This window comes from Mobula hypostoma, chromosome 13, assembly GCF_963921235.1.
Source record: "Mobula hypostoma chromosome 13, sMobHyp1.1, whole genome shotgun sequence".
Lineage (NCBI taxonomy): Eukaryota > Metazoa > Chordata > Chondrichthyes > Myliobatiformes > Myliobatidae > Mobula > Mobula hypostoma.
Window position 1 is genome coordinate 28,986,726 of NC_086109.1, and position 24,619 is coordinate 29,011,344.

Sequence of the window (24,619 nt, forward strand, 5' to 3'; positions counted from 1 at the left end):
CCAGCTTCAGCGACTCTCCAGTGACTTCATTCATTGTCACGACGGCGCCATTGCCACCATCTCCTCTTTTAAACTTGTTTTCAGGAGAGATTGGCGTCCCTTTGAGTTCTCACCCACATCTAATGCAACCTCACGAAGCTACACACTTTCTTGCAGTTGTTGATCACATGCCAAAGAGAAGATAAAACTTTGAAAAGCAGCTTTTTTTGGATCAATTAGAGAGTATTTTGTTTAATAAACACAAATTCATGAACACCACAGATGCTATCACTTACTTTTTTATTAAGCTCACATAATACCTTTGAACTCTGAGTAAATGGATTATACAGATTACTGACCTGTGTTAGGTTTTAAGATCAAGGTGATCCTGCAGAGGAGGTCAGTTGACAGAGGCGTCATAGTTGCAAGGAGACAAAGGTAAGAGGTGTTCAATGCTCAAGGTCAATATTCCATTTATATTGTATAATTGGGAAGGTGTGTGCAAAGATCTTAAATGTTTTTGTTTTTTTCTGTCGGTTGTATTTGCGTTCATTTTATTATTTCTGTCTGAAGAGGTAGTTGCATTTATTGATCACGTTTGCCTATAGTACTCCCAATAAAAATTGCCATGTGGCTCCACACACCGATACCTACACACACATACCACATAATTCTTTCAGCCAGAGGATTTCTCTTTTCAGTAAGGTTTAGTTCAATTAAAGGTCATTAACTCTTAAACTTTCAATATCGGTGCTCATTATGCTAATCAGGTGGAATTGTCGGAAGAGTACAAGTTAAGCAACCATTTCCTGTACTTCAGCAGTAATTTACTTCCCTGCAATAAAAATAGTTAAGTTGTAACCAACACTTAATGGTTCAAGCACTAAAAAAGCTGACAATATTTAACCACAGTAAGGAATGTCTTTTGCTGTTCAGTTCAACTTTTTGAAGTCTATTTAATGTCAATAACGATGGATTCTCTTCAGTTTGATAGCACCAGACCTGATGTGAACTGAAAGCCATCGTACTGTCTGCTGACAGTAGCACTGACACTGAAAGGAATACCATTTTATTGGTACAAAGCAAGTGGTTAACATTGGCACAGTTCAACAAAAATGCCGATACATGTATACGGTTGGGATATTGACTTATTTAATATCAACTGGTAAAGTGTTTTGTGCATTTTGCACAAACAAATGTTTAGTTTGTACTGGTATATGTTCACATTCAGTATTCTTTCTCTCAAACCAACTGGTATTAACACTGAGTGGCTATGTACCTTCTGTACCCAATAAAGTGGCCATTGAGCGTGTGTTTATGGTTTTCTGCTGCTGACACCCATCTACTTCAAGGTTTGATGTGTTATGCATTTAGAGATGCTCTTCTGCACACCTCCGTAAGGCATGGATATTTGACTTACTGTTGCCTTTCTGTCAGCTTCAACCAGTCTGGACATTCTCCTCTGACCTCTCTCATTAACAAAGCATTATTAATGAAACTGCTGCTCACTGGATATTTATTTGTTTGTTTATTGAACCAGTCTCTGTAAGCTCTAGAGACTGTTGTGTGTGAAAATCCCAGGAGATCAGCACTTTCTGGGATACTCAAACTACCCTGTCTGGCACCGACAATCATTGCCCAGTCAACGTCTCTTAGATCATGTATCTTCTCTATTCTGATGTTTGTCTGAACAACAAATGAACCCTTTAACCAGGTCTGCATGTTTTTATACATTGAGTTGCTGCTATATGATTGTCTGATTAGATATTTGCATTAATGAGCAGGTGTACGGGTGAACCTAATAGAATGGCTACTGAGTATATATCCAATCACAAACAAGAGAGAATCTGCAGATGATGGAAATCCAAGCAACACAAACAAAATGCTGGAGGAACTCAGCAGGACCGAAAGGTCGACTGTTTACTCTTTTCCATAGATTCTGGCTCGCCTGCTGAGTTCCTCCAGCATTTTGTGTATGTTGACTGAATGTATATGCTCGTTTTAAATTTTAAATCATATGTAGCTAACGGGCCAACCGAATTATGAACACACTTAAAATAGGATTTCTTAAATCCTATTTTGTTTGCAAGAATATTGATTTCTTTTACTTTTAAAATATAATTAGCATTCCCATTGTTGCCTGAGCTGCTCTGCTGGCAGATTCTTTCTTTGGCAAATCAAAAGATCAGATTGCTACATTGTTATTCCTGCAATTACATACAATCAGCAAATGAAAAAATGTCACCTTACACATTTTTGGGCGATACAGAGATGCTTCCATGTAGGAAACTAAAATATATTTTAGGCAACACACATAAAAGTTGCTGGTGAATGCAGCAGGCCAGGCAACATCTCTAGGAAAAGGTACAGTCGACATTTCGGGCCGAGACCTTTCGTCAGTACTAACTGACAGAAGAGCTAGTAAGAGATTTGAAAGTAGGAGGAGGAGGGGGAGATCCAAAATGATAGGAGAAGACAGGAGGGGGAGGGATGGAGCCAAGAGCTGGACAATTGATTGGCAAAAGGGATATGAGAGGATCATGAGACAGGAGTCCTAAGGAGAAAGAAAAGGGGGAGGAGGGGAAGTGCTCCCCAACTCTCTCTGCTTTCCGCAGGGATCGCTCCCTATGCGACTCAGTTGTCCATTCGTCCCCCCCATCTCTCCCCACCGATCTCCCTCCTGGCACTTATCCTTGTAAGCGGAACAAGTGCTACACATGCCCTTACACTTCCTCCCTCACTCCCATTCAGGGCCCCAGACAGTCCTTCCAGGTGAGGCAACACTTCACCCGTGAGTCGGCTGGGGTGACATACTACGTCCGGTGCTCCCGATGTGGCCTTCTATATATTGGCGAGACGCGACGCAGACTGGGAGATCGTTTTGCTGAACACCTATGCTCTGTCCTCCAGAGAAAGCAGGATCTCCCAGTGGCCACACATTTTAATTCCACGTCCCATTCCCATTCTGATATGTTTATCCACGGCCTCCTCTACTGTAAAGATGAAGCCACACTCAGGTTGGAGGAACAACACCTTATATTCCGTCTGGGTAGCCTCCAACCCGATGGCATGAACATTGACTTCTCAAACTTCCGCTAATGCCCCACCTCCTCCTCGTACCACATCCGTTATTTATTTATATATACACATTCTTTTTCTCTCTCTTCTTTTTCTCCCTCTGTCCCTCTCACTATACCCCTTGCCCATCCTCTGGTTCCCCCCCCCCTTGTCTTTCTCCCCAGACTTCCTGTCTCATGATCCTCTCATATCCCTTTTGCCAATCACCTGTCCAGCTCTTGGCTCCATCCCTCCCCCTCCTGTCTTCTCCTATCATTTTGGATCTCCCCCTCCCCCTCCAACTTTCAAATCTCTTACTAGCTCTTCTTTCAGTTAGTCCTGATGAAGGGTCTCGGCCTGAAATGTCGACTGTACCTCTTCCTAGAGATGCTGCCTGGCCTGCTGCGTTCACCAGAAACTTTTATGTGTGTTGCTTGAAATTCCAGCATTTGAAGATTTCCGCGTGTTTGTATATCTTAGGGAAAAACGTACTGCAAAATGTTTATCCATGTTCCATGTATTGCTGGGTTCAGAATGACATGATTACAGCATGGCACCAATTTGAACCGGGTTTAATGCAATCTTTACCTTTATTTTCTTTGTTAGGTGAGCATACAAAATGCTTGTTAGATTGCCTGTAATGTTGCACATCACACATAGGAGCAGAATTCAGAACATAGAATGCAAGTGAGAGTGGTGTTCATGAAAATAGCTTGTATTTAATATTCAGAGTTATGTTTCTGTATTTTAGGGTATCTCCCCACATTCTCATTTCACTCTGATACTTTTTGCTGTATTGCATGGCTTCTAGAGGATTTCAGAAAATGCCAAAAGAAACCAGAAACAATCCAACACATTACAGGATGCTGCAGCAGTTTAACTCAATCTGATTATTTACACAAGCACAATCAAGTGGCAAACACCATTCACCAAAACAACAGGAATTCTGCAGATGCTGGAAATTCAAGCAACATACATCAAAGTTGCTGGTGAACGCAGCAGGCCAAACAGCATCTATAGGAAGAGGCGCAGTCGACGTTTCAGGTCGAGACCCTTCGTCAGGACCTGACGAAGGGTCTCGGCCTAAAACGTCGACTGCGCCTCTTCCTATAGATGCTGCTTGGCCTGCTGCGTTCACCAGCAACTTTGATGTACCATTCACCAAAATCTTGCTTTAAAATACAAACTCATAAAAGGCACCATTCCTTACTATAATTAAAAGTCTGATCCAGTTTGAGAATCAGAGTCCGACAAATTATATTATAATTGATCCATTATTACAGATAGGACAATCCATAATAACCAGCCAGAAATCATATTACAGGATAAACAAGCTAGAACAATTTAATAGATATAGCCAATCCAAACAGACAATAACATACAGAAATGAAAGGTGAAAGACACCAGAAATGTGCTGAGTTTAAAAAGACATTTGAAAGACTATGGAACTTGACCAGAGAATACATTATCCCAATAGTAATTTCTACGACTGATATTATCCCAAAGTTACCACAGAATAGCGTTAAACAATTAGGCTGTTACCGCAATATTTATGGAAATCTTCAGAAAGCCACAATACTAAACACCACTAGAATAGTCATAAAGTTGCTAGTAATTGAAAATGAGTGTGCTTGGCTATGCCTGTACCTCAGGTTTTACCAGCTTGAGCTGAGAAAAAATAAAAATACAATAATAATAATTATTATTATTATAATAATGTTGTTATATTGTCTACTAAAAAGCGTTTGATTCGGTTCCAGACACATGAATAATTGAAGATGCTTTATATATATAAACTACACTCAATACTTTTGAAATTCCTACAATATCTGATGAAGCATGGGCATACTAAGATCACCCTAGCTAGTCACAACCAAAAACGGAACAATAAGCGTTATCAAAATAAACTGAGACATTTTTCACAGCAACTCTCTAAGTCCACTATGGCTTTGTCTAGCTTTAAACCCGCACTCTAATTTACTGAATCAGATGCAAGTAGGGTATCAAATCAAAAACAATCAAAGTAAATATACCTTGACACATCTTCTATACATGGACAATTTGAAATTATATGCTCCTTTATCAGAAAAGCTAAAGCAATTAATTCAACTATTAGAACTATTTTCAAAAGATTTAAGCTTGACCTTTGAATAAGATAAGTGCAAAACATTAAACATAAAGAAAGGTGCAATCGAGCTAGTAGAATACAAAACAGAGCAGCCGGATAAAATACAAGTGACGGATCAATCCAGCCAAAATGACTGAAAGTAATGTAGGAACAGTTAGAACAAAAGCCAAATTTGATTACAGAATGTCTCATGTGTGGTACATTATCAAACGCCTTATGAAATCCAAGTATATGACATCCACTGCCTCTCCTTTGTCCACCCTGCTTGTTACTTCCTCGAAGAACTCTAATAGATTTTTCAGGCAGTATTACCCTTTACAGAAACCATTTTGACTTTAGTGTACTAACAGGTGATGCATCACCTTCAGAGAATGAAATTACGGGGTCATTAGGGGCTGTGGGAGTTCACAATGGTTCCACCATAGTTTGATGGTCAAAACAAGTTTAGAAGCTATTGAGCTAATCTAGGAGTGAAGCCTTGTTGTCATCTATGTTGCTTGGTTTCACTTTGTATCAGTGCAGCCCTGCCACAACTGTTGAGCATCCTTCAATAATTCAAGTTTGGACTGGAATTACCAATTTGTATGTCAGATGGCTTTCTGGAGATCATACCTGGACCTTTGGTATCCTACTTGGTCGACAGACCTGAATGCCACAGATCTGTACGTCAGCAATTTGCAGATCTCATGGTTCATTCAGGGCTTCTGGTTTGGGAGCTCTGAATGATTTTGTGGAGACACACTCTTCTACAACTGTTTTTATAAAGTCTGTGAAAACTGGTGTGTATTCATTCAGATCCTCTGATAAGTCCTTGAACATGGCCCAGTCTTCTGACTCTAAGCAATCCCTGAGCCGCTCCTCTGCTTCCTAAAACCATCTCTTTGTTGTCCTTAGCCTCTGCAGCTAGGAGAAGGACAGCTAAGTGATTAGATTTCCCAAAAAGCAGTCTAGGCCTGGAACAACAGACATTCCTAATTGTAGTATATCAGTGGTCCAGTGTGTTGGAGGCCCCTGATTCTGCAGGTTATATGTTGATGGTAATCGGGCAGAGATTTCTTCAGACAAGCATGAACGAAGCCCCCAACGATGATTTGAAATGCATCAGGATGGGCTGTTTCTTGTTCAGTGATGGCAGCATTCACTACTTTGAGTGCCTGTTAAATGTTGGCTCTTGGCCGTATGTAAACTACGGTCAGGATGATGGAGGAGCACTCTCTCGGTAAGTAGAACGGTCAACACTTAATCATTAAATGTTCCAGGTCAGGGGAACAAGTGTGTGATAAGACTGCCCATTCAGATTTCTGAATAGATAATAAAACTATAAACACTATCTCACTATTTTTTCTTTCTTGCTCTCCTTTTGCACTACTTTAATTTATTTATATATATTTTTTTCTTTTTGTAATTTATAGTTTTTTATTACTATGTATTGCAATGTACTGATGCCACAAAATTACAAATTTCATGACATATGCCAGCAATATAAAACCTGATTCTGATTCTGATTCAATGGGCTTTAAACCTAGACGAGTATCTCAGCTCCCACAATTAAGCATTGGCAAGGAAATGACCTTTAGGAAATAGAAGTTCGGTCTAGTTTGTCCTGAATGCCTTTAGAAAGTCTACTGTCTCCTGAAGATCAGTGACTCCAATATTTCAAGCTACTCATTGATATCTTCCAATCAAACCACACACTTCAAGTTGGATGTTATCTTGAGCCTGATTGGTGAAATAGGAGCCAAGTGGTAAATTGCAAAACCTAAATATCCACATGGTGGCTTGATGTGATTTTAATAATAAACATGGCCAAAATCAATAAATGTGCCTCAATCATTGTTAAGTACAGAAATCTAACATGTTTAAAATGATTATTGAGGAGATTTTTGTTTCAATGCTCATGACCCATCGGTATATTTTTGAGTCATTATGGAAGAGAGACCCGCTGATGGAAAGGTAAAACTAGTGATAAAATTAAACTAGCTGATCACAGATATTAAAATATTAAAGATTGTTTAATATCAATTCCAGTACACAAATGTAAATGAGATTGAAATAATTGTTACTCCGGATCTGATACAACACAACAAAAACACAATAAGGTAAAGAACAAAAAACCCACAATAAATATAAATACATAAGATCACTTATAGACATAGATTGATTGTACGCTCATAAAGTCACGCTAGGCACAGAGGTTCTTGTATACAAGGTGACTGACAGGAAATGATAAAGTGGTGACTGGAGATGTGGAGGGGTGGGTTGGTTGGTGGAGCTGATGATCAGCCATACTGGTTTGGGAAAGTAACTGATTTTGAAACTGGTGGTCTTGGCACGGATGCTACATAGCCTCCTTCCTGATGGGAGTGGGACAAATAGTCCATAAGCAGGGTGGGTAAGATCCTTAATGATGTAATTGACTGTTTTCTGCCAAATTTCTGTATATGTGTGTATATATGTATATTTATGCAGCATCTTGCTGTATATCTGTATATAAAACTGACTAGGTCAACTCAGGATGCATAGCAAATCCTGACAGCACAATTCACTCAGTCAGGACCACCCACCTGGAGAAGCAGAAGGTCCATAGACCCTTAGCCTCCAATTATAAGTGAGCTTGGAGTGGACATTTTATGCTTGGTGGCACAGGCCACCTGCGTGTCATAACTTTTCAAAAGCTGGACAGCTGGCAGAGTATGTGGAACTGACTATTCCCAGGTCATATAGAAAGCCTGCAATTTTCCGAAACCTGCACTTGTCCTTCTGGTGCTAATGGACCATTCAAGGGAAACAAATGTAAAATAAACCTTTCAAGTCAATGCATCATTACTGAGACTAGCACTGTAAATCTACTGTGATCTATTCTACACAAAAAACAGCAGGGTGAAGTTATATTCTTTTGCATGGCCTCAGCACTTGTAAAATGGCTAAACTAGATTAACCAAAAATTTATTGAACATAAGTATTGAATATTTAAATACACACTATTTTGCATTAATGCAAACAAATTAAGATATGTATCAAGTATTTTTGCTATTGTTGTAAGTGGAATGAACCTTGCTCCAATTGATGTATTAATCTGGAACCAACAACTAAAACTGACTGATAAGGCCATCAACAGACAATTGCAGCACAGGAAGAGCCTGCTCAGCCCATCTTCCGAAGCCGGTAGTCCCTGATTTTATTACTGCCTGAAGGAATAGAAATTCAAAAAGATATGATCTGCTGTTAAGTTCTCTTTCCCTCTTTCACTATATATTTTTGTACAGTTGTTTTTTTTCCTTTTTGCCTCTAATACCCTGCAGATTTTAAAATCACTGATGCTGAATGCACAATTCACCTTTGCAATTGCAGCAAAATATGTTTTATCCATCCAGCTAGTCCTCAGCACAGCAATTTTAAGGCATTATTGGAGATGTCCCTTATCATTTCTTTGGAAGGAATAGAAAGACTCTTTCAGTTGATGTAGCTGCTGCACAACACTTCCAGCACACTGTATACCAGCAGTACCAGACTCTTAAGCAGAGCTCATTGTACATTGTAAAGACTTAAAACAAGCATTGTCTAGGGCTTTGGGTGGTGAAATGATCACAAAGTGTTCCCCTCCAATTTGCCTGAGTGTTGATAGAATATTGGTAGGATTAAGAGCAATTCTCCAATTCATTATGTTAACTGTTCAGCCAATTTGGTTCAGTTCACTTGGCACTGAGGGGCTAAATGCATGAGCCCCAGGAAAGGTTATAGACCCACACAAGGTATCTTTCAAAATTAGACTTGTCAGTTAATCAGAAATACGGTAGAAGGATTCACCAATACTACCAGACATAAGCCCAATAGCCAAGTGTTAGAGCAGAGAGGTAGTAGTACATTTTTGTTGATATATATTTCCCTCATCCTTTTCTTTCTGCATGGTTTAATGTCTATAACGTGCTGTCACTCATTGAGACCTTAGACATTCCCATTCCTCTGATAGTCCTAACCTCCTCATAGCAGAAGCAATGTCCCAGCAACATTCCCCATCCATTACCCCAATCAGGCCTTCAGATATTGCTCCTCTCATTCACCTCTCTCTGAAACCTGCTTGTGTCCCCAATACCCCAGGTTTCTTCTGATATCACTAAAGTTTACAGAGAAGATTTGAGAGCCAGAATGGTCAAAATGTGCCTTGGAGTCAGAAACTAGCTTTTTGGTCCATCCCCTACCATGAGCAACACATTTAAACTAATCCTGCATTAATCCCGGTTTTATCACTGCATTCTAATTATCTCCATCCCACCCCAATTCTACCATTTACCTACACATCAGGGTACAATTTAACCCATCAGTTGGAATGTCTTTGGAATGTGGGAGAAAACCAGAGCATCTGCAGGAACCCCCACAGCCACAGTCACTCTCTTTAATATCTACATGAAGTTCTCATTCTCTGTAAAAGCCCAACACTCATTAAACATTCTGATTGAACCTACTTGGACAGTCCAAAGACTAGTGGGTTCTCAATGGATTCCACTTTTTTTTCTCACTTCAGTTTAATTTGCCATGTTTACCTCCTACTGTGCTATCAGATCCTTGAACTCATAGGTTCAAGCATCCTTCAGCTTGATCTAATGACTACTGGCACTATGATACAGAAGCTGAACAATGACGTCTTGTTTCAATTTGTTCAACTTCCCAATAAATAGATGCACAAAAACACAATGAGAACTCCACCCCAATAGAACACCTAATAAATCTGATTTACATATTTTAGTATCTAATTAGCATATCTTATTAGCTAATTATACTTGAAAGTGAGTTTAATAACCTCTAATTGTTAGAACTATAATTGGGAAGAAAAAACTATTTTCTATTTCCTCATTTAATTGTATTAATCAGTTTTAATTACATATGTATTTTTATGACTTTCCTTTTGGCATTACAAAGGAATCAAGATGCCCTAGAAGTTTTAAGTAGTTAGCATTGGTGCTTATTAAGGTTTTACTAAGACAATGAGTAAAACGTATCTCATAATTTAATTTAAATCCAGAGGTTAATTAACATAATTTTAATCTGCATGCAAAATTCAATTTTTAACACGCACAGCATTGGTAAGAAACGGCTTACTGTTATTAATTTAATTGTGATAAAATTGGGGTAATAATTTCTTTTTGAAGCCAGGAGGTGCAAAGTTTGCATTATAGTTCAAAACAAAAGGGAAAAAGGCAATGAGAGCAAATTATAGACCAAGTGAGATTACACTTTGCATTGGGTGTCTATTTTCTTATCAAGTCAAGTCAATTTTATTGTCATTTAATTATATACATGATTAACGTCAAACAAGATGCTACTCCGAACTGGGGTGTATATGTTGTATACATAACACATAATAACTTAGGAAAGTAAGGATGAAATCTACAGATAGATTACACGTAAATAAACTAAAGTGCATAAATTAAATATTATAAACTACAGAACAGATTAACCAGTGACACTTTGAATGTGATGTGGTGGGGAATTCAGAAGCCTGATGGGCTGAGGGAACAAATAGTTTCCATCCTGACTGTTCATGTTTTTATGCATCATAGTCTCCTGCCTGATGGTAGAAAGTCAACAAGGATGCTGGATGGGTGGGTGGGATCCTTAATAATACCAAGGACTCTGTGTATGCAGCACTCCTGATCTATGTCCTCGATGGATGGTAGGGAGACCCTATAATCATCTCAGTCATGTTCACATCCCTTTGTAGAGACTTCCGGTCCAATGCTTGGCTGCTCCCATACATGATGGAGATACAACTTGTCAAAATGACTCAATGGGGATCCTATAAAATTCAGATAGATTGGGCAGGATGGTGGGGAGGGGAGGGGGACTTACCTTCCTCAATCTGCTTACAAAGTGGAGATGCTGCTGTGCCTTTTTGTTCAGGGAGGTGATTTTTAGGGACCAGCTATCAATGAATACATGGGATTTTGCAGCTTTACTTATTCAGAAAATTATGTACAGTTAAAAACTGATGTATGATATTTTGTTCAATAGAACTCATCCAGTAAACAGTAGTTCTGTGGGTGAAAATGCCCTATGAATGAGGGAAGTCAGAGGAGAATGGCCAGACTGGTTCGGGCTGACAGGAAGATGACAGTAACTCAAAAAAAAACACATGCTACAACAGTGGGATGCAGAACAGAACCTCTGTATGCACAACGCATTCAATTTTGATGTGGATGGACTAACGCAGAAGGCAACAAACATACACTCAGTGGTCCCTTTATTAGGTACAGGAGACAACTAATAAATTAGTCACTAAGTGAATTTTCATGAAAAGATGAAGTTATGTATAAAGAGCTTTGTTTTCTTTGCTTCCCCTCCATGACTTCAGTCAGCATATCCAGTTTGTGGATGAACTTTCCTCTCAGGCCCAGCTTATGAAATATTTTAAAGAAGGAGGTCGAAAAATGCCGTAATGCTGATCAAAGCAATGGAGAGAAAGTGGGACTAAGATACTGAGGGAGATAATTCATCATAATTAGGTAAATGGTTGATCAGGACCAAATGGCCCCACTTTCTAGTTTTCTATGTTTCCATGACCCCTCCTTATTACTTGGACTTACACTTAGTGGCCACTTTATTAGGTACCTCCTGGCTGTATGTTCATGCCCATCCACTTCAATATGCATTGATATATTGTCATTCAGAGATGTTCTTCTACATGCCACTGTTGTAACACGTGGTTATTTGAGTTACTGTCACCTTCCTGTCAGCTTGAACCAGTTGACCATTCTCCTCTGACCTTTCTCATTAACAAGGCATTTTTGCCAAAAGAGCTTGTGCTCATTGAATGTTTTTGTTTTGCTTTTTTGCACCATTCTCTGTAAACTGCAGAGACCATTGTGTGGTAAAATATTAGGAGCTAACAGTTTCTGAGATACTCAAACCACACTAGATAGCACCAAAAATCATTCCACAGTCAAAGTTATGTAGATAACACACCTTCCCCACTCTGATGTTTGGTGTAAACAACAACTGAACTTCTTGACCATGTCCATATGATTTTACGATTGAGCTGCAGCCAAAGGATTGGCTGATTAGATATTTGCATTAACGAGCAGGTGTACAAGTGTAACTAATAAATTGGCAACTGAGTGTTTAAAACTATTATAAATAAACATTGTGTTGAACCCTCCAAAAGAATTAAGTAGAATTGAACAGCCGTGGCATGGTATTGCAGGATAACATGACATATTAAACATAATATGTTACTGGGTCCCACACAGGCCTCAAAGATTTCCCATAGCTCTTTATTAACTGGATAAAATCTCCTTTTCCAACAGCTATGGAAGGAAAAGGATGCTTTCTGCATAAGTAATCATTTGGAGCACACTTCTTTACGTAATAATGTATTTCTTCTTTACGTAATAATGTATTTCCTGAGTTAGCGAACCTGTGACTTGCAAGTTTTGTGAGACATCACCACAGGAACCTATATGTGAAGGAATCTGCTGATGATAGGAATTGCCATGGTTGGGAATCTGTGATTTCAAGGCGGTTGACCTATGGATCTAGAGCAACTTACCATTACCTAACATGTACCATCCAAATGTGGGGTGGCACAAAACCACTTCCTTGTTACTGAATGATCAAAAGTGAAACAGCAGAAGTTACAACAAAAGGGTGATTTTCTTTGCAGAAATGGTTTGTTTAGAGAGGGCCAAAAAACTACTACAGTTTGCAGACCAGAATGAAGACCGTAAAGCCCATTTTGTTCATACCAGTTCGACGTTAGAAGCTGAAAAAAAACTATTTTTTACAAGTTTGTTGCACGTAAACCATAGGCTGGACACAGCATTAAAGGTTTCAGAAAGAGATTGATTGTAGCAACTCCATACTCAAAAAACAGCCATATAAACTATTGTAAATATACTTAGCACTCCCCAGCTCACATTGCTTTATCATTTTCCCTATTTTTGACTTCTTCCCTAATTTTATGCTTTTCTATTTTAATCTCTGATGCTTTACACATGGAGTCAAAATCAATTGCAGTTTTCAGGGATAGAGGTCAGAGGCTAATTTACACCCAAGGGAAAGAAATGAGAAAGGCAGGAGTAGGTAAACAGAAAGGGAGTTGTGGAGGGAGTGGGAAGAGTGCAGCAGCAGGAGGGAAACAAGCAAAGGAAGAGACTGGAAGCATAAGGGGAAAGGAAAAGAGGGAACAAGAAAAAGATGAGAGCGGTGAATGGATTGGGGATTTCCTCATCTAAGGAATAGGGAATGAAATGTAAAGTATATGACAACGAGAAAAATGGATTGTAGAAGAATAGAGGAAAACGTTTAAACAAGAGGACAGCAAAGAAAGAAGGTGGATGGGAAGAGGAAGGAACAGGGGTACAATGGCTCAACTGTCTCATATGATGTAAAATTTGTTGTTTTGCAGCAGCTGTACAGTGGAAAGAAATACATTCCTATAAATTGTGAAATAAATAAATACTGCTGATCTGGCAATGGACTCCTCCACCTACCTGCCTTTTCCCAATAATCCTTTAATTCCCCTAATATACAAAGATCTATCCAACCTTGTCTTAAATTTATTTACTGAGGCAGCCTCCACTACTTCATTGGGTGGAGAACTTCACAGATCCACCAACCCCTGGGAAAAGCCTCCTCATCTCCATCCCAATTCTTGAGGCTATGTCCCCTAGTTCTAGTCTCACCTACCAGTGGAAACAAACTTCCTGCCTCTGTCTTATCTATCCTTTTCATAATTTTATATTTTTCTATTGGATCTCCTCTCATTCTTCTGAATTCCAGTGAGTACAGTCCCAGGCGATTCACTCTCTCCTCATAGTCCAACCCCCCTCATCTCTGGGATCAACCTGGAGAACCTCCTCTGCACCACCTCCAAAGCCAGTATGTTATATATGTACTATATATATGTTAGATGTGGCTCGTCTAGTTGGGTCTGAAATAAAATGTGGAAAATTCACATTCCTTGTTGGATTACATAGTTTAAAAGCTAACCAGAAAACACCAGAAGTATTCATTTGGTTCATGCAACATCTGCGAACTGAAGAGCAGAGTTTACAGTTCAGGTTGATAATCTGTTATGGATCTTACCCTTTTTTTTAATCAGAGATACAGTGTGGGAATAAGCTCTTCTGACCCAATAAACCATGTCTCCCAATTACACCTTTGTGGGCAATTAACCCAGCATGTTAATGTGCGATGAAGCCGGAGCATCTGGAGGAAACCCACGCAGTCATGGGAAGGGCGTACGAACTCCTTACAGACAGCAGTGGGAATCTAACCCCAGTCAATGGTGCTGTAAAGCACTACACTCACCACATGATGAAAAGACATTGACATTTTTTCCAGTTTGCCACCTGACCTGCTGAATGTTTCCAGTGTTGGTTAGAGTTAATGCAGTTCTTGAGTTGACACATTTTCTCCCTTTAAAAGGGAGCAGAAATGTTATGATTTTAAAGTCATATTTTTCACTTACATTTTAAAGAACCATTCTGCAGATCATGCACAGAAAATAAGGGAGTAGCCTGCAAACTGTAAGTTTGAACTATTCTAATGAAAAATAGCATTCGCTGTTAATAATAATGTTAAATGATAATCCTTCATATTATTTACTCAGTGAGTAACAATGAAAAACATTTGAAAATCAGAGGCAGGCAATGACTAGCCATATTTGGCATGACTGGTCGTCTGAGAGAGAAGCCATCTGTGGTAAGTGCTACCCCAGATCCTGTGGACTTTCTCCCAAGGAGGATGTTTGCTGTAAGAAACAAAGCCAAGAAGGAACACACTGTTACCATTACAAGTTCAGTGAAGAGTCTCTGCCGAGAAATCTAGACAGTAAGGAATTTGTCTACACTACTGCATAATATCTGGGGTTTTCCTGGAATGAGCTTAGTAAATAAATGAGATATTGAGGTTGTAAATGTAGCTGACTTATGCTGAAGGATAAATTAAAGTCTTTGGATATTTTGCTTTGTCTTAAACTTTAAAACAGCTAATTATTTAGAAAAATACTTTTTTTTTAAAGCCAAGACAGACAGATGGACGTAATATCCATTCCTTCAGCTGAATGGAAGAAAAAACAGAAAACATGAAATTGCTGCTCAGCTATATAACTATGTGTGGTGATCCATACTTGCAATTAGTGTGTTTAAAGTGTGCAGCTTCCCCTAATGAGTTTTGTGAGACAATGTATACATAAATACATCTAAGTCCCATCACTGGGCCAACATTTTCCAGGAAATGGGTTTAAAATATCTCCAGCTCCTTTTGAAGTGTGTGGCCACAAGTATCATTCCAATCAGATACCAATACTTTGAACCTATTTTTAAGGAGCTCATATTCAAAGCTGTACTGCAACAAATTTAGCCTGTCTTTTGTCCCAGCCTAAATTTATCTTTAAACGTTTCATCAAATCTTTAACTTGCTGTTGGCAACACACACAAAATAATGGAGGAACTTAGCAGGCCAGGCAGCATCTATGGAAAACAGTACAGTCGACATTTTGGGCTGAGACCCTTTGGCAGGAATGGAGGGAAAAAATCTGAAAAGTAGATTTAAAAGGTGGGGGGAGGGGAGAGAGAAACACAACATGATAGGTGAAACCTGAAAGGAGACGGATGAAGTAAAGAGCTAGGAAGTTGATTGGTGAAAGAGACAGAAGGCCATGGAAGAAAGAAAAAGAGAGAGGGAAAAAGGGATGGGAAATGGTGAAGGAGATGGGAGTATGGGGTGCATTACCAGAAGTTAGAGAAATCGATGTTCATGCCATCAGGTTGGAGGCTACCCAAATGGAATACCTGTATAAGCTGCTGTTCCTCCAACCTGAGTGTGGCTTCATCGCAACAGTAGAGGAGGCCATGGATAGACATATTGGAATGGGGATGGGAAGTGGAATTAACATGGGTGGCCACAGGGAGATCCCCCTTTTTCTGGCGAATGGAGCGTAGGTGCTCGGCGAAACAGTCTCCCAATCTGTGTTGGGTCTCGCCAATATACAGGATGCCACATCAGCAGTACCTGTCACAGTATATGACCCCAATAGACTCACAGGTGAAGTGTCACCTCACCTGGAAGAACTCTTTGGGGTCCTGAATGATAATGAGGGAGGAGGTGTGGGGGCAGTTGTAGCACTTGTTCCATTTGAAAGGACAAGTGCCAGGAGGGAGATCAGAGGGCAGAGACAAATGGACAGGGAGGTCACATAGGGACCGAGCCCTGTGGAAAGCAGAAAGTGGATGGGACGGAAAGATGTGCTTAGTGGTGGGAACTCATTGGAGGTGGTGAGAGTTCTGGAGAATTATGTGCTGGGTGCAAAGACTGGTGGGGTGGTGGGTGAGGACAAGAGGAACCTTATGCCTGATAGGGTGGCAGGAAGATGGGGTAAGAGCAGACGTGCATGAGATGGAAGAAATGCGGTTGAGGGTAGCATTGATGGTGGAAGCAGGGAAACCCCTTGCTTTGAAAAGGGGGGGGCGCATTTCCTTCGTTCTAGAATGAAAAGCCTCATCCTGAGAACAGATGCAATGGAAACAGAGGAATTGAGAGAAGGGGATGGCATTTTTACAAGTAACTGGGTGGGAAGAGGTATAGTCCAGGTAGATGTGAGAGTCAAGCAACACACATAAAAATTGCTGGTGAATGCAGCAGGCCAGGTAGCATCTACAGGAAGAGGTACAGTCGACATTTCGGGCGGAGACCCTTCGTTAGTATTCCTGATTACCATTTCCAATCCCCTTTTACCTCTCTCACTTAATCTTCCTGCCCACCCATCGTCTCCCTCTGGTGCTCCTCCCCTTATTCTTTCTTCCATGGCCTTCTGTCTTTCACCAATCAACTTCCCAGCTCTTTACTTCATCCCTCCCCCTTCAGGTTTCACCTATCACCTTGTGTTTCTCTCTTCCCTCCCCCACCTTTTAAATCTATTTCTCAGTCCTTTTTCTCCAGTCCTGCCGAAGGCTCTTGGCCAGAAACATTGATTGTACTCTCTTCCGTAGATGTTGCATGACCTGCTGAGTTCCTCCAGCATTTTGTGTGTGTTGCTTGGATTTCCAGCATCTTCAGATTTCTCTTGTTTCTGACTTGCCTTTGGCCATATGCAATTTTTTTGAACAGCTCAGAATCTTTTTCATACTATTTAAGGGAAGTGAACCACTTACCCAGAGTCACAACAGAAATATATATTGCATGAAAGTTTTTGCAACGTGCTCACCTTTGAAGTTATCTCAGTTACTTGTAGCAGTGTGTGCCCTGGAGAACCTATAAGTAGGAATAAGAAAAGATAAGTTAGCCCAGGTAACAGTAACATTTCCCTACAATTTGTAGATATTTTCATCTCCTTTCTGTTTATAGGCGGGATCAACAAAAATACAATCCCGTCCTTCACTACAAACCCTCCCTCCTGTCTTACTTCATTGGAAAGCTCCTTGGCCAAGTAAGTCCAGGTGAGAAGAGGAAGAGACCTGCCACTTGATATAACATTTGTCGCCACTGAATTAGTTAGTCTCCACAGTCGTTCAAAGTTAAATTAGAGACAAGTTCAAACATGTGGACACAATTGGTCTGCAGCCTGGGGTTAGATGTAATGCAAATGTCAGCTATCCAAAGGATGAAGTCTGCTACAAATGACTCAGATACATGAATGTAGTACCATAGAATCAGGCAAAACTCTACAATCATTTCCTTTCATTTCTGCTGCCCACCATGACTGATGTGAGAGAAATTGGATTCCATACGCTGAAGATGAGTTTTATCAATGAAAGCCCGTGGGGCTGTTAGTTGGATAGAGTCTAAGGGACAATCCATTTATTCCATTCCTTTCACACAAGAACTTATGGTTTTCTGACTATTTATTCTTTCATCTTTAGGCCGGTTCTGTGAATGGATTATAAACCAGAGTCACACCCTCTACAAGGAGAAATGATGAATTTCTTCCTGTTGGACATCCGTGTTTTCAAGCTGTCTGACCTGAATGGCACTACAAAAGACCTTGCTGACCAGGGTTTTTGAGGCTGAGTAAGGAGAAGGAATGATGCACGCTGTCTAGCTGAGTGTGGATTATCATCCATTTTAGTAAGCTTCCTATAGTCCATCATGGCTGCATTAGTGAGGGCTACATGAATGATCAGGCATTTGCAGCATTAAAATCTCATTAAGAATAAAATAAGGGAAGTGATTTCCTAGGAGAGACAGCAGGTGGTCTATCAGCTCTGAAGGCTGAGTATCATTGAGGCTGGGCAAGGAAAGCAACTATTTGGCATGCTCAGATCCCGATCGTCCAAAAGGCTGTAAAAGGTGAGTTTTCAGCTAATTGATATTTATCGTGTTCAGGTGACTGTTCAAGTAGACTCACCATTCTCACAGCCATGGAATTGCTGAGCAACGCTAACATGTAGTAGAATTTAGTGTTGCTGGCAGAGATTTCTCGGAATGCGAACTGGGCCTCGGCTTGTACAAATCAAGTGTCTGCATTTTGCTCCTAAAACTCTCAAAGTGACTGCATTAGCTGACATGTTGGATATCTCTTGAATCATCCTAGAGCATCAGGGTCACCAATATAGGTTTTCACAAATAAAGCAAAGTGAGGCAACACACATCAAAGTTGCTGGTGAACACAGCAGGCCAGGCAGCATCTCTAGGAAGAGGTACAGTCGATGTTTCAGGCCGAGACCCTTCGTCAGGACTGACGGAAAGAAGAGCTAGTGAGAGATTTGAAATTGGGAGGGGGAGGGGGAGATCCAAAATGATAAGAGAAGACAGGAGGGGGAGTCTTCTCCTATCATTTTGGATCTCCCCCTTCCCCTCCCACTTTCAAATCTCTTACTAGCTCTTCTTTCAGTTAGTCCTGACGAAGGGTCTCGGCCTGAAACGTCGACTGTACCTCTTCCTAGAGATGCTGCCTGGCCTGCTGCGTTCACCAGCAATTTTGATGTGTGCTGCTTGAATTTCCAGCATCTGCAGAATTCCTCGTGTGATGCCTTTTATGTTTAATGAAACCCATAACACATTTTATTGAACTCCAAAACTTACACATAAAGGCATTGTCTATTGTCTATTGTCATCCTAAAATACTTTTTGTAATAACGTCATCACATCAGACCAGCCTGTTAAAGTGAAACCCTAACTCAATGTTGGTGGTTGTGAATTATGTACGTTTCTCCCAATTACGTAATCCTACGCATCTAGAATATCTGACTGTCAAGGAGGCAAATGGTAAGAATTCCTTCAGATCACCAAGATTGCATAAAGCATCAAGGACTGAAATAACCTAATCTAACACTAATCCAAATTATCCTTCCTACTTTTCTTTCAGTTCACCCCAAAATCTAACACTCACACTTTGGGCAACCGACAATGGCCAATTAATCTACCAACCAATATGTTCTTGAGATGTCAGAGGAAACCAGAGCAACTGGAGAAAGTCCATGCAGTCTCAGGGCTGTCGGGCAAACAGAACATGGAGAGCACCAGAGGTCAGGTCTACTGGAGCTGAGGGGCATCAGGCCTACCAAAGTTGTTGTTCTTTTGTCCCCATTTAACAAAGGTGAATCCCTTCGTGAAGGATAACGGCTTCCAACTGAACAGAGTAGCTATATTTCAGAATTTAATCAAAATCTGTGAGCAAATTGCGTGAAATGATGTAGTTCTGTCGGAGTCTGTGATCTACAGTTCAAACTACAGCTCTTTGCAAGCGATGGGTTTCCGGACGGACTGTGCGGCTGGTGCTTCACTATCTCCAGGAAGACATGTGCCCTCAGGGCTGGGAGGTCGACGTTGGGGAGTGACCCCGTGGGCAACTGGGTTCCTCTCCAATTTTGCCAAATGAAGTGGGAGACCAAAACATCGAGACTGGATGGCAGTGTGGTTGCTAATTGCCGGCTGCCAGAGGAAGGCCTCTTTCCTAGTGTGATCCCGCACTCTTTCTTTTGATGGAGAAAGAGAGAGAGAGAGCGAGCCTGTCAGACCTCAAAGTGACGCGGAAGATTGTAACATCGGAACAGTGACTTGCTGGTCTCTGCTCTCACGCATGTAGCAGTGACCTCTCTCCCTCTCTGGAAAGAGAGCACCTGTCTGAGATATCTAGCATGTAAACTGTAGTTTAAAGGACTCAAGATCAATGGGCTCTATGGTGTTTCTGCAACTCCTCAGGTGGTGGGTGGTAGGGTGGGGGGTGCGGAGTCAATACTTCTTCCTGCACAGGTGGGGGTGGGGGGTGGGTCGATGCTTTCGCTGCTGCTTGTGCAAAGGGAGTGGTAATGACGTGGGGGAGCTTCAGGGGTTTAATGTTTCTACGGGGTTTCTTTGCGAATCTCTGTTTAGATGACGAATTTTAGGTTGTATACTATATGCATTCTGCAATATTAGAATATAATTTGAAACTTTGAAATAATGGTTATTGTGTTTCACCATTGTTAATAATTTTCTGCTAATTATCACTGTGAATGGTTTTCAAGTACGAATGGTTTTGACCTACATTATTTACATATTAAGTCCAATGTTTCAGGAGAAAAGAAGCCAGAGTTTTCATTTTGGGGCCTGCAAAGAAAAGAGCTATCAGGACCATCACGGAGGCTGCTGAGCAAGCCTCCAGATGGCTATGGATCAAGAGGTGAGACCCATGGACAAGTGCTGCTGAGACACAAGCCAGGGCCTGATCTGCCCAGCTGGGTCACCTGGGTAATAGTGTCTGATGTTGAAAGACCTGAAACATCTGATGACCCAGTTAACATCACTGATGTAGTGACAGCGCGTGCTAGGATGTATCTCAGCATCTCAAACATAAGATAATGGTTTCTTGTTAAATCTATCAAAGTGAAAATGTTAGTATTCGTATAACCAAATTTAATATGCTGAAAATGAGTAACAGATCAAGAGCAACACAAAAATATTAACAAGGAGACATTTTGGTGCAAGATTAGGGTATGGATGGTTAATGAATACAAAGCTACCACTTTGAATCTATCAGGTCTCCAGAAACAAGATATATATTTTTTTTATCTTTTAGTGTTATATTATCTTTTGTGATCTGAGCCTTCTGTGTTCCAAAGCAATTGAAGCAGGAAGAATTGTGCGGCAAAAAAAAAGCTTCAAGGTAAAAAGAATTTTGGGCCACAACAGCTAGAAGAGCTGCTGCCTTAAAGGTCCAGTGACTTCCGTTTGATGCTCACTTCCAGTTCTGTCCATGTAGAGTTTGTACACAATCGCTGTAACCACATGGATTTCCCCTGTGTGTTACAGTTTCCTCCTAAAGATATTGGGAACTGGCAGGTTTTGCTCACAGTAAATTAACCATAGTGTATCTGTGAGTGCTGAATGCTAGGGGGAGTTGATGGTAATGTGGTAGAATAAAACGGGATTAGTATAAAGAGGTGCTCCATGGACTTGCTGAATTTATGGATCTGTTCTCATGCTGTGAGATTCTGTGGTTCTATCTGTATGTAAAAGAAAGTGGCGTATTTCAAATCTAAACATTATAATCTTAATTAAATGCACAACTAACCCATAAAAATACATAACTATTATAGAAAATTCTTTGTCAAGCACTAGAAAATGTTGGAACAACCAATAGAGACTTTTCCAAATAATTATTATATACTGCCTGTGATTATTTGGCTCTTTTACAAGGGTGTGGAATGAATGATTGATCCATTTGCTTCCATAACCTTTCATTCAAATGCAATTTTCATTAATGCGATTAACATTGAATGTATCTCATTTCCTTATGACTGCAAAACATATACACAAAAGTTCAAGATATATATTTATTACTCACCTATAGCTATGAAACTTGATTCTATAATAATTAATGGTAATACCTTTGATGGACAGTGTGCTTCGGGATTATAGCAAGCACTCAGATGGTACCATTTCTGCAAGCAGAAGGCTGAACTCACAGTCCATTCATTATTCAACCAACACAGGAATGTAACCTTTCAGTATTATTATATTGCCAGGATTTTCTAACATCCCCAGTGACCTAACTATTGCATGTTCTCAAGAGCACCACAAGGATATCTCCTTTGGATTATGAAGGGCGTACTGTTGTCAATAGCTCTATTCGGAGGTGAGTTGGCCATGTAATCTTTTGAATGTAACACGTGCATATTGAAGCATGGACTAAATTAAATGGGGAGCTCAGCTGCCATCACACTGAAGTAAATGTTTCTGAGTGTTGAATAAAGAACACTAAAGCACAGTACAAGCCCTTTGGCCCACAATGTTGTGACAACCTTTTAACCTACTCTAAGATCAATCTAGCCCTTCCCTCCTACATAGCCGACCATGTTTTCTATCATCCATGTGCCCATCTAAGAATTTCTTAAATGCACCCCATGTGTCTGCCTCGACCACCACCCCAACAGTGTTTTCTATGCACACATCACTCTCTGTGTAAGACATTTCCCTCTGACATCCTCCCTATACTTCGCTCCAATCACCTTAAAATTATGCCCCTTGGTATTAGCCAATTCCGCCTTGGGAAAGTCTCTGGCTATCCACTCAAATATTTTTCCTCTTATTGTCTTGTGCACCTGCATTGCAATGTTCTCTTACACAATGGCAGAGACATTTGAGGATCAGCCTGCTTCAGTCGGGGCTTTGATAGCATTTGATAGCTAACAACATCAAAGTGAAATATTTGATGTTCCCAAATCTTGAAGAGTCATGAAGAAATCCCCACATCAAGGGTAACCTTGTGGTTGGAATCATGATTAGCTTGAGCTGCAACCCCCCTCTACAATTAGTTTGTCCACTATTTCACACACAGTTATAATAATTTGTCCAGGATCCAGTGGATGCTACCAGGATCAGTTTATTATCACTTACAAGTGTCATGAAATTCATAGTTTTGCGGCAGCAGTACAGTGAAATATTTTTAAATTACTATAAATTACACATGGAGTGACTTCGCTACTAAGCCCGGCAGAGCCGTTTCTACTGATAGGAGAAGGGGCAAGGGCAGGTTACTGGCACATTAAAACCAGCCACATGGTTGGCAGCTCATCTACGAGAAGGAAAACTCTGATCTCAGTCCTCTGCTGCCTTGCGGCTGTACCCACACATGGGGAAGGCTTTGGGAGTAAACTGCGAGGAAAAAATCCGGAGCTGGAATCCCTAAGGTAGACCTACAGTGATTTCAACGCTGACTGGCAACTCCTGCGATGCTTTTGGTGCCAAACTGTATCGGCCTCTGCTACTCCTTTGGGTTCATCAGCTGCATGGGGGTGGGGGTGTTGCTGCATGGGCAACAGCTTGCTCTCCATATTGTATTGCCCAGCTGGGACACAATATTGATGGTCAACTCTGACCGACAGAAGCCCTTATTATAAATTACAATGTGAATATATATTTAAAAAGTGCAAAAAGAAAGCAAAATAATAAGGCGGTGTTCAGGGGTTCCTGAAATCGGATGGCAGAGTGGATGAAGCTGTTCATAAAATGCTGCACCTCTTTCCCGATGGTAGTAATGAGAACAGGGCAAGTCCTGAATGGTGACTGTCCTTCCTGATGGACACCACCTTCTCGAGACGTTGCCTTTTGAAGATGCCCTTGATGATTGGGAAGCTGAAGTCTATGATAGAGCTGGCTGAGTTTACAACCCTGCGCATACAACAATAATATGCACCAAACATATGTTGAGGGATCCAAAGCCTCAGGGGAGAGAGAAGGAACATTGGAAAATATGGCATATTGCTTTATCAATTTAGTTTCACCCAGCCGTATGACATTGGAGCGGCATGGTAACATAGCGGTTCGTATAATACTATGACAGCGGCAGTGTCCCAGGTTCAATTCCGGTTTCTGTCTGTAAGGAGTCTGTATGTTCTTCCTGTGATCATGCGGGTGTCCTCCCACATTCCAAAGATGTAAAGGTTAGTAGGTTAATTGGTCACCAGATTATAAAGAGCCGACGCAGGCTCATTGGGTTGCCAGGGCCTGTAACGCGGCTGTATCATTAAATACTTATGAATAAAAAATAAAATTGTATCCGTGCCCTTGTCAAGGAACTACTCTGTTAATATTACAGAAATGGAAATCTATTTTTATTAACTTTTTCATTGTTACTGTATCTTTAACTATTTGTCACTTTAAAGAATAAAAAGATCTTTCCTGTCAGTTATCAAATGATGATGCAAATCAAGTGGATAAAACTTTAGTATTAGGGGAAAAGACTTTGTGCCTTTACACAGAGAGGCTGAGAGATTTTTTTCAGCTTTTCCGCCCACCTCTGACGTCAGCTGTTATCTCGGTCTTGCCGACAATTTCCTTCAGCAGAAAACTGACATCAATAAAGGGGAATCTGTCAGAGGATGAGTAGCCAATATGGGTATTACTGAATTTACAGGAACCTTGCTGGCAGGCTACCAAGAAAATATAGACAAATCATACAGGAATTTCTGAGATCTATTTTGCATTTACCATTACACTGTGAGATGGAAATCGATACTTCTATACAGCAAACTTGCA

General features: G+C 40.5%; 1 long non-coding RNA gene across 1 annotated transcript; it reads left to right on the forward strand.

The window, feature by feature from the left end:
• Positions 1-390: 390 nt before the first annotated feature.
• On the forward strand, positions 391-19,945 carry LOC134355928 (uncharacterized). The gene is made up of 3 exons (XR_010020221.1): positions 391-417; positions 18,022-18,448; positions 19,467-19,945. It is a non-coding gene; the product is annotated as an uncharacterized LOC134355928 (long non-coding RNA).
• The last annotated feature ends 4,674 nt before the right edge of the window (positions 19,946-24,619 follow it).